Below are 12,664 nucleotides of genomic sequence, written 5' to 3' on the forward strand. Positions count from 1 at the left end.
TATCTCTCAGGAAAAGAGAGAACAGATACCTCTTGAGAAATTCAATGAAAAGGCCCTACCTTGCCACTAAGAAATTGCCAAATTTCCTAAGGTCCTTTAACTCAGAAATCCATCCACCTCCAGTAGATAATAGATAGTGTTCTGCGTTTTTTCAAATGTTCAAAAATTGTCCCTGGGCCTATGGAAGTAAAAGGACAATTGTGGATAATACAAGGTTGTTTAATCCAGAAGTAACAAGACTATATTTAAAATACCCCTTTATATTAAAATATAGCTAACGTAAAATCTTTAAAAAATAAATAAAAGTTCAACTGAATATATGGTGATGGAAGGAGAACTGACTCTGGGTGATGAACACACAATGGGATTTATAGATGATGTAATACAGAATTGTACACCTGAAATCTATGTAATTTTACTAACAATTGTCACCCCAATAAATTTAATAAAATAAAATTCAAAAAACAAAACAAAATGGCCCTTTATACATTTCTTTTAATAGAAAACTAATTAATCTGGATTTGGTGAAAAGAATTAAGTGTACTATCAGCATCCTCCCCCAAAAATCTTTGTGGCTAGCATCACCAAGTATCTCTGCAGTCTGGCACTATAGCAGCCATTTGCCTAAAGAATAGCAAAGTCAAAAACAAACAAACAACAATAAAAACTGAGTTTCTCTTACATCATACAGTGCCACTCTGAAATATAAGCCCCTCATTCTTGTCACTTGTAACACACCTTAGATCATGGTCTTCGAATGGCTATGTAGGCCAGAAAAAGAGGTTTGTGCTGATATTTTTTACCTTCCTTGTGGATGATCCTCATACTCTGGGGCTGCACATAATAGAAAGAAAGATGGTCATCATTCCTTTTACCCTTTAAGGAAAAATGGCCTGCTTCACCCTCTTGTGACTAAGAAGTGGTTCCAACTGAGTGACTGGCCGGAACTGCTCTTATGGATAATGCAAGCCTTTTGGTTCTTGCTCAACAGAGTTCAATTGCATTTGATGCTGAGGTGATATAAGCACCACACCAATTCTGCAAGTATGCCATTTGTACTGCTTTGGAGTGAAACAGACAGGACAGGTGAGCTTCCACGGAAATATGCTTGGGTAAGTTGCTTGCCATTGTCCCAGGTCCTGTGAGTAATTTCAGAAAAAAAAAAGAGACATATTTGAATGTTCACTTTCACAAGATTAGGAATGTGCTACTTTCAGTTTTACAAAAAACACTGAAGCACTTTGCTAAATACTGAATCAACAGTGGCTTATTTTTTTTATTTTATTAAATTTATTGGGGTGACAATTGTTAGTAAAATTACATAGATTTCAGGTGTACAATTCTGTATTACATCATCTATAAATCCCATTGTGTGTTCATCACCCAGAGTCAGTTCTCGTTCCATCACCATATATTTGATCCCCCTTACCTTCATCTCCCCCCCCCCACCCCCCACCCCCCTTACCCTCTGGTAACCACTAAACTATTGTCTGTGTCTATGAGTTTCTGTTTCTCATTTGTTTGTCTTGTTCTTTTGTTGTTTTTGGTTTATATACCACATATCAGTGAAATCATAGGGTTCTCTGCTTTTTCTGTCTGACTTATTTCGCTTAGCATTATATTCCCAAGATCCATCCACGTTGTCACAAATGTTCCTATATCATCTTTTCTTACCGCCGAATAGTATTCCATTGTGTATATATACCACAACTTCTTTATCCATTCATCAATCGAAGGACATTTTGGTTGTTTCCATGTCTTGGAACAGTGGCTTATTTTTTAAAAGACTACCTTACCATGTAATAATGCATTTTAACTGTGAAAAGGATCATGGGTGAATTATGTTCCTTCTTTCATTATTTTGCATTTTTTAAATGTAGCATCCAATGTAAAAATTACTATGGCCACAATGTTTACATTCTCCTGCCAGTATCAATATATTCAGCTTTACTTTTTAAAGAGGCAAGCTTCTGTCTGTTACAAATAAAGTCTTTTTTTAAAATTTAAAGTTTATTGTGGTCACAATTGTTAGTAAAGTTACATAGATTTCAGGTGTACAATTCTGTAATACATCATCTGTATATCACATGTATGTTCATGACCCAGAGTCAGTTCTCCTTCCATCACCATATATTTGATCCCCCTTACCCTCATCTACAATCCCCTTCCCCATTGAATTATTGCTGGTGTCTATGAGTTTCTGTTTCTCATTTGTTTGTATTGTTCTTTTGTTGTTTTTAGTTTTATATACCACATATCAGTGAAATCATATGGTTCTAATAAAGTCTTAATCATGAAGTTATTGAGCAAAAATAGCATACATAGCCTAAGAAGAGCAAATTTTATATTTTCCTTTTATATGGTATAGTATATGGAAATTCCAGAAGTCTAATAGTCAGACACATATAACTTTTATCCAACTAATAGGATCCCTGCACAATCTCTTCCGTTTTAGGCAAAAGACTAATATTGGAAGTCAAGATCATATCCCAGAGCTCACTGCAATGCTGAGCATCCATACATTCAGTTGTCCATTCATTCAACGAATATTTGTTGAGCTCCTACCTTTTATCAGGTGCATAATAATGAGGATGTAGCATTGAACAAGATAGGTCCTTGCCCTCATGGAGCTTAATGGTACATAGTAGACATGTGCTACATGTCTGATAAATACATTTATGCATTCAATTGTAGTTCAAAAGTTAATTTCTAAGGAATACCCTAATTTCTCTCTATGTGCACATACACACACACATGCGTGTGTGCTTGCATGTGTGTGTGTGTGTGTGTGTGTGTTTACAATCATAATAGTGCTTAGAACTAAAGAGAGGTAGCCGACACCATGGAGAGGTGTATCTCATATACCTAATCTTCTAATCCCCTACACCTGTGCCATGACAGCTCTAATTATGAATGTGACACTGAGATTTTCAGGGATGATTGCTATATTCTTCTTAAGGCAGGAAAGGTGGACTCAGGCACTTTTAACAAGAGTTGTGAAGAAAAGGGGTTTTAAGTAGTCCTAAATAAATCTACCTCAGAGTCAATATGTAACAGTGGTTTCTGAAGAACATGGGCTATGGAGTCAGATAGCTTAAATTTGAATCTCTACTCAGTCATGTGAATTTGGGCACCTCTCTAAGCATCGATTTAATGTTTAAAATGGAGATAATAATGTTGGCCTAGCAGGGTTCTGAGAATTAAATGACACAATGCTCCATAAATCACTTACCACAAGGCCTAACACATAGCTCTCAGTTAAAGTAGTAGTAGTTGTTATTGTTTTTGGTGTTGTTGTGCTCTTTTCCCATAAATTCAGTTAACTAATAATTTACTATATCTTGGCCACTCATACCTAACAGCTTTGCCAATGCAAACACAAGAGAAAATACAGAAAAGAAAATTACTTTGGTTCTCTGTCTTGAGCAATATATCCCTTCCATGGTGTTTTCTTCCCCTCTTTAGTTCTAAACACTGCTGCTACTACTACTACTACACCACACACACACACACACACACACACACACACACACACACACACACTTGAATTAGGCCTGAGATGGCATGCCAGCTGTGATGGATTGATAGTTGCTGCCTGGTATAATTTGTTGAGAAGGATCCTGAGATTGCACTGAGAATTGACATTTAAAAGTAGTATGATTGATCTCTGTATCTAGGAGTCTGTTTCTGTTTTTGATAGAAGAGGGAAGGGTTGGGGACTAGGTGGTAAAGATGAAGGGATTAAGAAATACAAATTGTTAGTTACAAAATAGTCATGGATATGTAAAGTACAGCATAGAGAATGTAGTCAATAATGTTGTAATAACTATGTATGGTATCAGATGGGTACTAGACTAATCGTGGTCACTTCTTAAATTATACAAATTATACAAATGTAAGTCACTATGCTGTACACCTGAAACTAATATAAAATATTATTGAATGTTAACTGTAATTGAAAAAAATTTAAAAAAAGAAAAAAGTAATCTGATTGATTAGTAATGCCTGTCAAGGGCTTGATGAGTAAGTGATAGCACACATAGTATATCTTTATCATCTTATGCCCTTAACTCAACTAGCAAGAAATGATAGACTATTAACACTTCAGTATAACTTTTAGTCTGTCGGTTTATTTTTCAATTTTTGGAGCACATACATGCCTTTTAAGTTTTAGTGTTTATTGTGGAATAAAAGTCTTAGTTTCCTATTAAATAAATTTCCAGCATTAGGAGGCAAGTAAGAGAGAGATTTGGTTGGGAAGACAGCATTACTTTTCTAAAATTGTATAATATGATACAACAACCTGCTTTACTTTTGCTTAAGTTGCTCCTTAATATTTGTGATTCCACAAATTTATTTGCCTTAGGCAAATGTAAGATTTCCCTTAACAAACTTCCCTTAATAAAAGCTCCACTAACAACCTATCAAAGAGATAACATACAATGGAATATTCATACAATGGAATATGAATCAACAATCTAAAATGAAGGAATTACCGATACATACAGCAAATACGAATAAATTTCACAGGTATTTTGTTGAGAGAGAAAAAAAGGCCAGACACAAAGTAGTACATACTATATGAATGTATTTATATACATATGAATTTCTAAACCATGCAAAACTGCTCTATACAGCAGTTATCAAACTTGGTCATACAACAGAGTCACTTGGAGAGCTTGTTAAAACAGTTTTCTGGTCCTACTCTCAAGGTTTTTAATTAAGTTGATCTGGGGTGGGGACTGAGAATTTGCATTTCTAACCAGTTCCCAGGTGATGTTGATGTTGTTGGTCCTAGGTCCACACTTTGAGAAGCACTAATATATAATGACAGAAGCCAGAATAGTGGTTACCTTTTGGGAGGAGGTAAAGGGGTTAGTGTTGACTAAAAGAGCTTTCTGAGATGATAGAAATGTTCTATATCTTGACCTAGGTGGTAGTTATGTAGGTATATACATGGGTAAAATATTATACAGATGTTTCCCTCAGATTTGTGTCTTTTACTGCATGTAAGTTTTACTTCTAATTAGAGAAAAGAACATGAGCTTTGGAATCAAACAAATGAAGTTTAAATTCCCAGCTCTGCCACTTACCAATTCTGTGACATTTGACAAGTTATTTCATGTACTCAAGACTTACAATTTTGATATACAAAATAGGGTTCATAATAGTACCACCTCAAAAGATTTCTGTGAAGAACTCAATAAGATGATCCTTGTAATGTGCTCAGCACAATGCTTGGCACAGAGTAAACACTGTAAATGTTTGCTTATTTTTAAATGTGAGTCTAAATTAAAAGGGATGTAACTTACATTTAAAGTTTTAATTTAGGGTTAAAGTCTCTGTCTCTCTCTCTCTCTCTCTCTGTCTCTCCCTCTCTTTCTCATCCCTCTTCTCTATTTGTGCTGACATTCTTCATCTTAGAAAAGCTCTAATTTTTAACATCATCTGGACTAGCGCTGTTGCACTGAAACAAAACTGTTTATTTCTACATAATAATGCCGGAAATTCCAGGCCTGGAACCACCTGCCTCACTGCTCATCAAATGAGCAGCTGTACTAATCGAAACATGTACAACATGGTGCTTACCACGGGTACAGAGTGTTCCCTGAATGTAACTGAAAGTCCCTGGACTAAGTAAACCACTCATGAAATCCAATTCAACTTGGGGAAATAAGTTATAAATATGACTCAATGAAGACACCACTCTGAGGAAATAATCCAGGCAGTGATTATCTCTAGGGACACAAACTAAAGGCAAACATGTCTAGGTGTGGGGACAGAGTCCCAGAGAGTAGTTTACAGGCTCTCAGCCTCAAGTGGAGGGGTGCTGGCTCGTTGGTGGATGGCCGTCGGCTGTGGCTGGTTAGCCGATTGGCCGCTGGTATAACTGCTGCAGCTACGGAGGAGAGCCGAGGACTGCCGAGGATTGCCGAGGAGCTGAGCAGAGCCGAGGAGAGTGGAAGAGGAGAGCAAAGGAGAGCGGAAGAGAGGAGGAACAGAGTCGAGAGAGTGGAGGAGAGTCGTCGGTCGGTCAGTTGGTGGAAAGGCGGATGGCAGGTCGGGCATCCAGTGGGCTCAGCCTCCAGTGAGACTATAGTGGTATGACTCCCCTACCTATGGCTCCGTGGGTGTTCCTTTTTGGCCTCACCATATCCTGCATTCTTGTGTGGGGAGCGGGAGCAGAGGCCCGGCAGGCCGCCCGGCCTGAAACATGGCGCGGCGAGCAGGGTCTCCCGCACGACAAATGGCGCAGCGAGCAGGGTCTCCCACACGACAAACGGCGCAGCGAGTAGGGTATGGTGCCGGCTGAAACTCTCCGGAATATACTGGAGCAGTTTACACGTATACAAGCTCGGCTTCGTAAGTGGAGAATGTACCAGCCGAAACTCACCAAAGGATGGTCGAGCAGTTTATACGTGTGAGAGTTCAGCTTCGGGAGGCCCATGAGGAGCGACACCGGGAGCGGGAGGCACGGTCTGCCTGGGAGACTCGAGCCTCCAGATGGCACAGCTCCCTCTTGGCCATGGAGGGTGTTGTCCTCCTTTGCTTGATCTGCTTCGGCTGTAGGCTCCGAGGATTGTGGACATTATACATCAAGGCCACCACCTACTCAGACACCTGGCACGGTGAGCAAGATTCCGACCAGGTAGGAATGGGGTCTGACTCTGGGCAGGAGGACGTGTGGCCCCCACACAGTGTATGGTGTTCGGTGGCCACTGTTCTCAGGAGTTGGACCCCCAAGGAAAGGTGGGAGGACATGGACGGCTCTCCGGCCAGTGTGGAGAGGGCCCTGCAGGCTCTGGCTGAGCGGTTGCTGGAGGAGGAGAAGGCTGCGGCCGGCCGTGTGGGCTGGATGTTCCTCACGGCCTTGAGTCTCAACACGGAAAATGGGCTTAATGAAATGGCCCGGGTGCCAAACCAGGTGTCCCGGTTGGAAGCGCTGGAAGCCCGGGTCCACCTGTTAGAACAGGGGCCCCAAGGTGGAGACTCCGAGGCAGAGGCGGAGGAAGCAAGTGGAGGCAATGTAGCTCCCAACTCCCAAGCCCGGCCAATCTTGAAGCAAAGGGTAAAACATGAGCAACCTTTGGGCCCCGGGGGCATTGCAGCCGGCAACCCAGCTGTAACTGAGTTCACGACCTACACCCCATACGCTCCCACTGAGTTGCAGGAGCTGGGGAGGCGGTACAGACAGCACCCTGGAGAACCAGTCTCGGCTTGGCTATTACGTTTATGGGATGATGGAGCAGACAGCATTCTCTGCTCCCCAGCCGAGATGGAAAAGCTAAACTTCGTGACAGCGCATCCGTCCCTGCGACAAAGGTTACACAACTGCCATAAGTCGGTCAACAACCAGGGCAACCATTCTCTAATGGCGTGGCTCACTGCTGCGGTACGCACAGTATGGGGACAGGCTGGCGAGCTGCCAGACACTGTGAGTTAATGGCAGTCATATACAGAACTTACGCAAATAATCCGTGAAATGGGTATGAGACATGCTATTTTTAACCTCAACATGCAGGGCCCAGATGACGAGCTTTTTACTGCTAGCATGAGAGATCTGGTTTTGGGTACTGCACCTGCGAGTGCTTTTGGATCCTTGGTTGCTATTCTTACACCGTATGTAGGGCGATGGATCCATGAAGTTACAACTGCCATGGCCACCCTAGGGGATGTTGAAAGCCGGAGGCGAAGGAAGTTAAGACAGGAGGTCCGCACAGTTGAGACCTGGAAGCCCAAACCAAAGGTAAAGGGGCGAGGTCGCGGGCCTCAGAGAGTAACACGCGCACAGATGTGGCGTGATCTCGTGGCAGCAGGGGTCGATAGGAAAAAAATAGACCAACAACCCAATGCACTCCTGCTTGAACTTTGGAAACAGTTGCGTCCGGAACAACAATTCCGGAGAAGCATAAAGGAAAAGTCTGGCAAAGCGCGACCCGTGTCCCTCCAGGACTTCATGCACCACTTGAGGCCGACTCCTCTCGGCTTGATTAGGGGTGGGGCCAAGGTTCCCGGTCAGAGGGGAGGAGCAGGGACCGGAGGCCCCACGTGGAACTGTCCAGACATTGGTCCCCTTCGAATGTACAGAGGGTTTTGGCTCTAGTTGACACTGGCGCCAACTGCAGTCTCCTTTATGGGAATCCAGAACTGTTCCCTGGACCAGCAATCTGCATTGATGGCTACGGCGGGGAAAACTTTGACTGTGAAAGCCGTTTCCTTACCACTGGGTATAGGAAGGCTTCCTCCTCGTACCTACCAGGTTTATGTCTACCCCGTTCCGGAGTATATTCTAGGGGTGAACGTGCTACATGGCCTCAGCTTACAGACGTCGGTAGGAGAGTAATGTCTCCGGATCTGGGTGGTGAAAGTGGTGACACGCGGGCATGCTCACCACCCTCCTCAAGTGTTGCCACAGCCCTGGTGCGTGGTTACAATGTGACAGTACCGCCTGCCAGGAGGACAGGAGGAGATTGGTCGTACAATATTGGAATTGGAAAAGGCACATATTGTGAGGCCAACGCACAGTCCCTTTAACTCCCCAGTATGGCCTGTCAAGAAGCCAGATGGGACCTGGCGAATGACTGTGGACTATAGGGAGTTAAATAAGGTGACACCACCCTTGCACGCTGCAGTGGCTTCAATTCATGATTTCGTGGATCTTCTGACTGTCCGCCTGGGGACATATCACTATGTAGTGGACTTGGCCCTGACAGGTCAAAAGCCCCCACTGTCAATGGTTGGGCCTGATAGCCCCATGGGGGGCCGGTTTGACTCACGATTTGCAAGTGACGCCAGGGGTGGTGGCTGACTGGCCACCACAAGTGACTGTAGCATACAGAGGTCCCGATACCGGGATGATTTTGCGAGGAAACTATGTGCTCTCTCTATGGCCTATTATGGGCTCCCCTGTTCTGTTACATGTTGAAACTACGCAAGGGACCCCAAGTACTGCCATAAAGGTCTGGTACCACAAACCAGGAAAGGTGCCAGTGGCACCGACCCTCCTTTCCCAGGACAGAAAGCTAGCATGTATCCTCCCAGATGGAAGGGATTTGCCATTGTTGGTTCCAAAGACTACCATTTCTTTTCGTCCGTAGGTGTCAGTAGGCTAATACGGCACAGGGACCCTCGCGGAAGATGCTTGTCGCGTCGATTGTGAGGCAAGACCCTGTAGGGGTGGAGTGCGGGGATAGAGCCCCAGAGAGTAGTTTACAGGCTCTCGGCCTCACGTGGAGGGGTGCTGGCTTGGGTGGTGGATGGCCGTCGTCCATGGCCGGTTAGCCGATTGGCCGCTGGTATAACTGCTGCGGCTACGGAGGAGAGCCGAGGACTGCTGAGGATTGCCGAGGAGCTGAGCAGAGCCGAGGAGAGCCAAGGAGAGCGGAAGAGAGGAGGAACAGAGTCGAGAGAGTGGAGGAGAGTCGTCGGTGGGTCGGTTGGCGGAAAGGCGGATGGCAGGTCGCACGTCCAGTGGGCTCAGCCTCCAGTGAGACTATAGTGTTATGACTCCCCTACCTATGGCTCCGTGGGTGTTCCTTTTTGGCCTCACCATACCCTGCGTTCTTGTGTGGGGAGCGGGAGCAGAGGCCCGGCAGGCCGCCCTGCCTGAAACATGGCGCGGCGAGCAGGGTCTCCCGCACGACAAATGGCGCGGCGAGCAGGGTCTCCCGCACGACAAATGGCGCGGCTAGCAGGGTCTCCCGCACGACAAATGGTGCAGCGAGCAGGGTCTCCTGCATGACACTAGGTCACAGGTTCAAGCTCATTGTCCCTGTTTGCAGTGCTGCTGTAACTCATAGCCTCCATATTTCTTGATTTTAGGCTCTTTAAATACTGCTGGTTCTTAAAATTCACTCTATTAAGGGCATTTACCTGTTTAAGTACTGCCCCTCTCATCTCACCTTATCAGGTTAACCACAGCATTTAGTTAGATTCCAGAAGTACTGACTGAGCTCTTTCTCTGTGCCAAGCACAGTACTGCCTGATACAGTTACAGACACAAAGCATACCTTATCCCTATCCTTGAGTATTCTATAAATTGGGTAAGAAAGCCACATAAGTAGACAATGATAAATAAAGTAAGGTGTACTAAAGTAACACTGAAGTATCTAAATCTGTATTGGAAAGAGAAGAGTATGGGGTAGTGCTAAGAAATTCTTACTGGAAGAAATCTCCTTTTAAGATCTTTACAATCAGAGGAACTAGGCCAAAGGCAGGAGCTCATTTTAGCATAAAGGGAGAAAAAATGGTATTATTTGAATATTTTGATTGGGATGGGAAAGGAAGTTTAAGCACCAGATTTTATAGGCAGGCTGGTATGAAATACCCCAGAAGATGTTTAAGGAATTATCGGTCTGGTTGGGCTTAGAAACAAGCATGGGTTTAGCCATTTTGTCAAGTGTCAGAGCTTATCTAGGACAGAGTTGAACCAAGGATCTTCTCTGACACAGCTTTTTGTGTGTTTCTATCTTACATGTCTCAATTCCTAAATTATCCCTCAAATTATGTTACTATTGAACTAAAAAGGACTTTGAAAACAGCCCCATGATACACAGAGAGCTCAGAAAGCTATACACTCCTATGAGTTCTGTTCTGCTCTTACCTCCACCCAACTAAGGAAAATATATATATATATATAAATTAGGGAGTTGAAGAGCCAAGAATAGGTGTAATAAAATATGGTTGCTTTTGAAAATTGATTCTGTGCTTATTAATGGGGAAAAAACATCTTTGCTTTCATTGATTAGACAGAGTGAAAACTCATCATTTTTCCCAATGTTTTTATCAAAATGAATAAGGTATTTTGTTTTTCACAAGATTATTATGCAATTGCACAGCACGTTTTCCCACCCTTAGGTTTTAGAAGGTTTTTCCTACTGGCAGGCCTGTTATATAACCGTAAACCTGGTCCTATATAACTCATCATGTCACAGAAGTAGTGACTCACCATCCTCCAAGTAAGCACGTGAAATGCCCTCCCTAAAAACTGGGGCCCATTCTCAAGATTCTATTAGGAGTCCAATCCAACCATTCATCCACTGGTCATGAAAATGATAAGTTTTGAAAAGTTGTGTCTGAGCAAATTAAATATTTTTCCCTCTCCACTTGTGTTCATGTTCAGGAAGGGAAAGGGTAACCAAATTCCACCAATAGTTTATATCAATAGAGAAAACACAAACAAAAACATCAGGAAGTGAAATTGCACATTGTGTGTGTGTGTGTGTGTGTGTGTGTGTGTGTGTGTGTGTTGAGGGAAAAAGCAAAGTCTATATGAAAGCCCCTAAATCCTTCACTCACAAAGCAAAAGGACACCTTTTACTAGGTGACATAATTTGACTCAAAGAAAAGTAGCATCCTGCCATATATATATTTTGGCCACCAAAATAGCAATTGACCTTGATCAAGTTAATTCAGTGTTCTGGACTTCAGTCTAAAAGGAGTGAAGAGAGAGCACTGAAAGGCCCTTCCATCTGTGATGTTTCATATAACCTTAAACTGGAGTTACTCCATATTAATGAGAGGTGAGGCTAAGGTACAGAATACAATGTTGGCTCTCCTCACCTAGCCTGCAGATGCTTTACTTGCAACATAAGCAACAGGACCACTTTAGTTATGATAGTTGGGTTCAGGACTGCTCCAATGCCCAAGCCCAACTCTGGGGATTAACATATATGCAGGGGTCTGGATGGGTTTCTAGGCTTTGTTTTATTCTCTAGTCACAAGCTATTACTAAGCATATTTTTGGCCACAGAAGAATCAGGCGAAAAAATGGGCTGTAGGTCGAACTGTAAGCACTTGTCTTTGAGTCCTCAAGACTACAATGAATACTCCTTCTCCTTGATGCTTCTGTAACATTCTTTCTCTGTAACTCTTTTCTGTTGCATTTTTTCATGTGTATTTGTGAATGTGTATGTGGCAGGGGAGAGAAAAAGAGAAAAAAATAGAAAGACAGAGAAAGAGATAGTGTGCATCTCCCCAACAAGTCTCTAAACTCTTTGAGAGCACAGAATGTGTAATCCACCTCTTTCTTGAGTGACAATGTGGAATACTACTTAAGCATGCTGGTTCGGAAGTCAGATTTTGTGGCTTCAAATCCCAGCTCCATCACCTACAAAATGAATGAGATTTAACTAGTTTTCTAACCTCTCTGTCTCTCAATTCTTTGATCTGTAAAATGGGGATGATAGTAGTTTCTCCCTCTGCTATAGTATGAATATTTGTGTATCTCCCCTCAATTATGTTAAAGTCCTAATCCCCTAGGTGATGGTATTTGGAGGTGTGGCTTTTGGGAAGTAATTACGTCATGAGGGTGGAGACCTCATGAAAGAAATAGTGCCCTTATAGAGATCCTAGAGAGCTCCCTCACGCCTTATGCCCTATCAGGACAGAGCAAGAAGACAGCTGTCTATGAACTGGAAAGTGGGCCCTCACCAGACACTGAATATTCTAGAGACTTGATCATAGACTTGTCAGCCTTTTCTTTGTGAGAAAAGAATTACATTGTTTATAAGACACCCAGTATATGGTAGTTTTGTTATGGCAGCACGGCCCAAACAGACTGAAACAACCTCATAACGAAGATCATATCAGCTAATATATATAAAGCTTAGAATATTTCTTGGCACAAAATAAGCACTTAATAAATGTTAATAACGATCATTAC

This window comes from Rhinolophus sinicus, chromosome X (assembly GCF_036562045.2).
Source record: "Rhinolophus sinicus isolate RSC01 chromosome X, ASM3656204v1, whole genome shotgun sequence".
Lineage (NCBI taxonomy): Eukaryota > Metazoa > Chordata > Mammalia > Chiroptera > Rhinolophidae > Rhinolophus > Rhinolophus sinicus.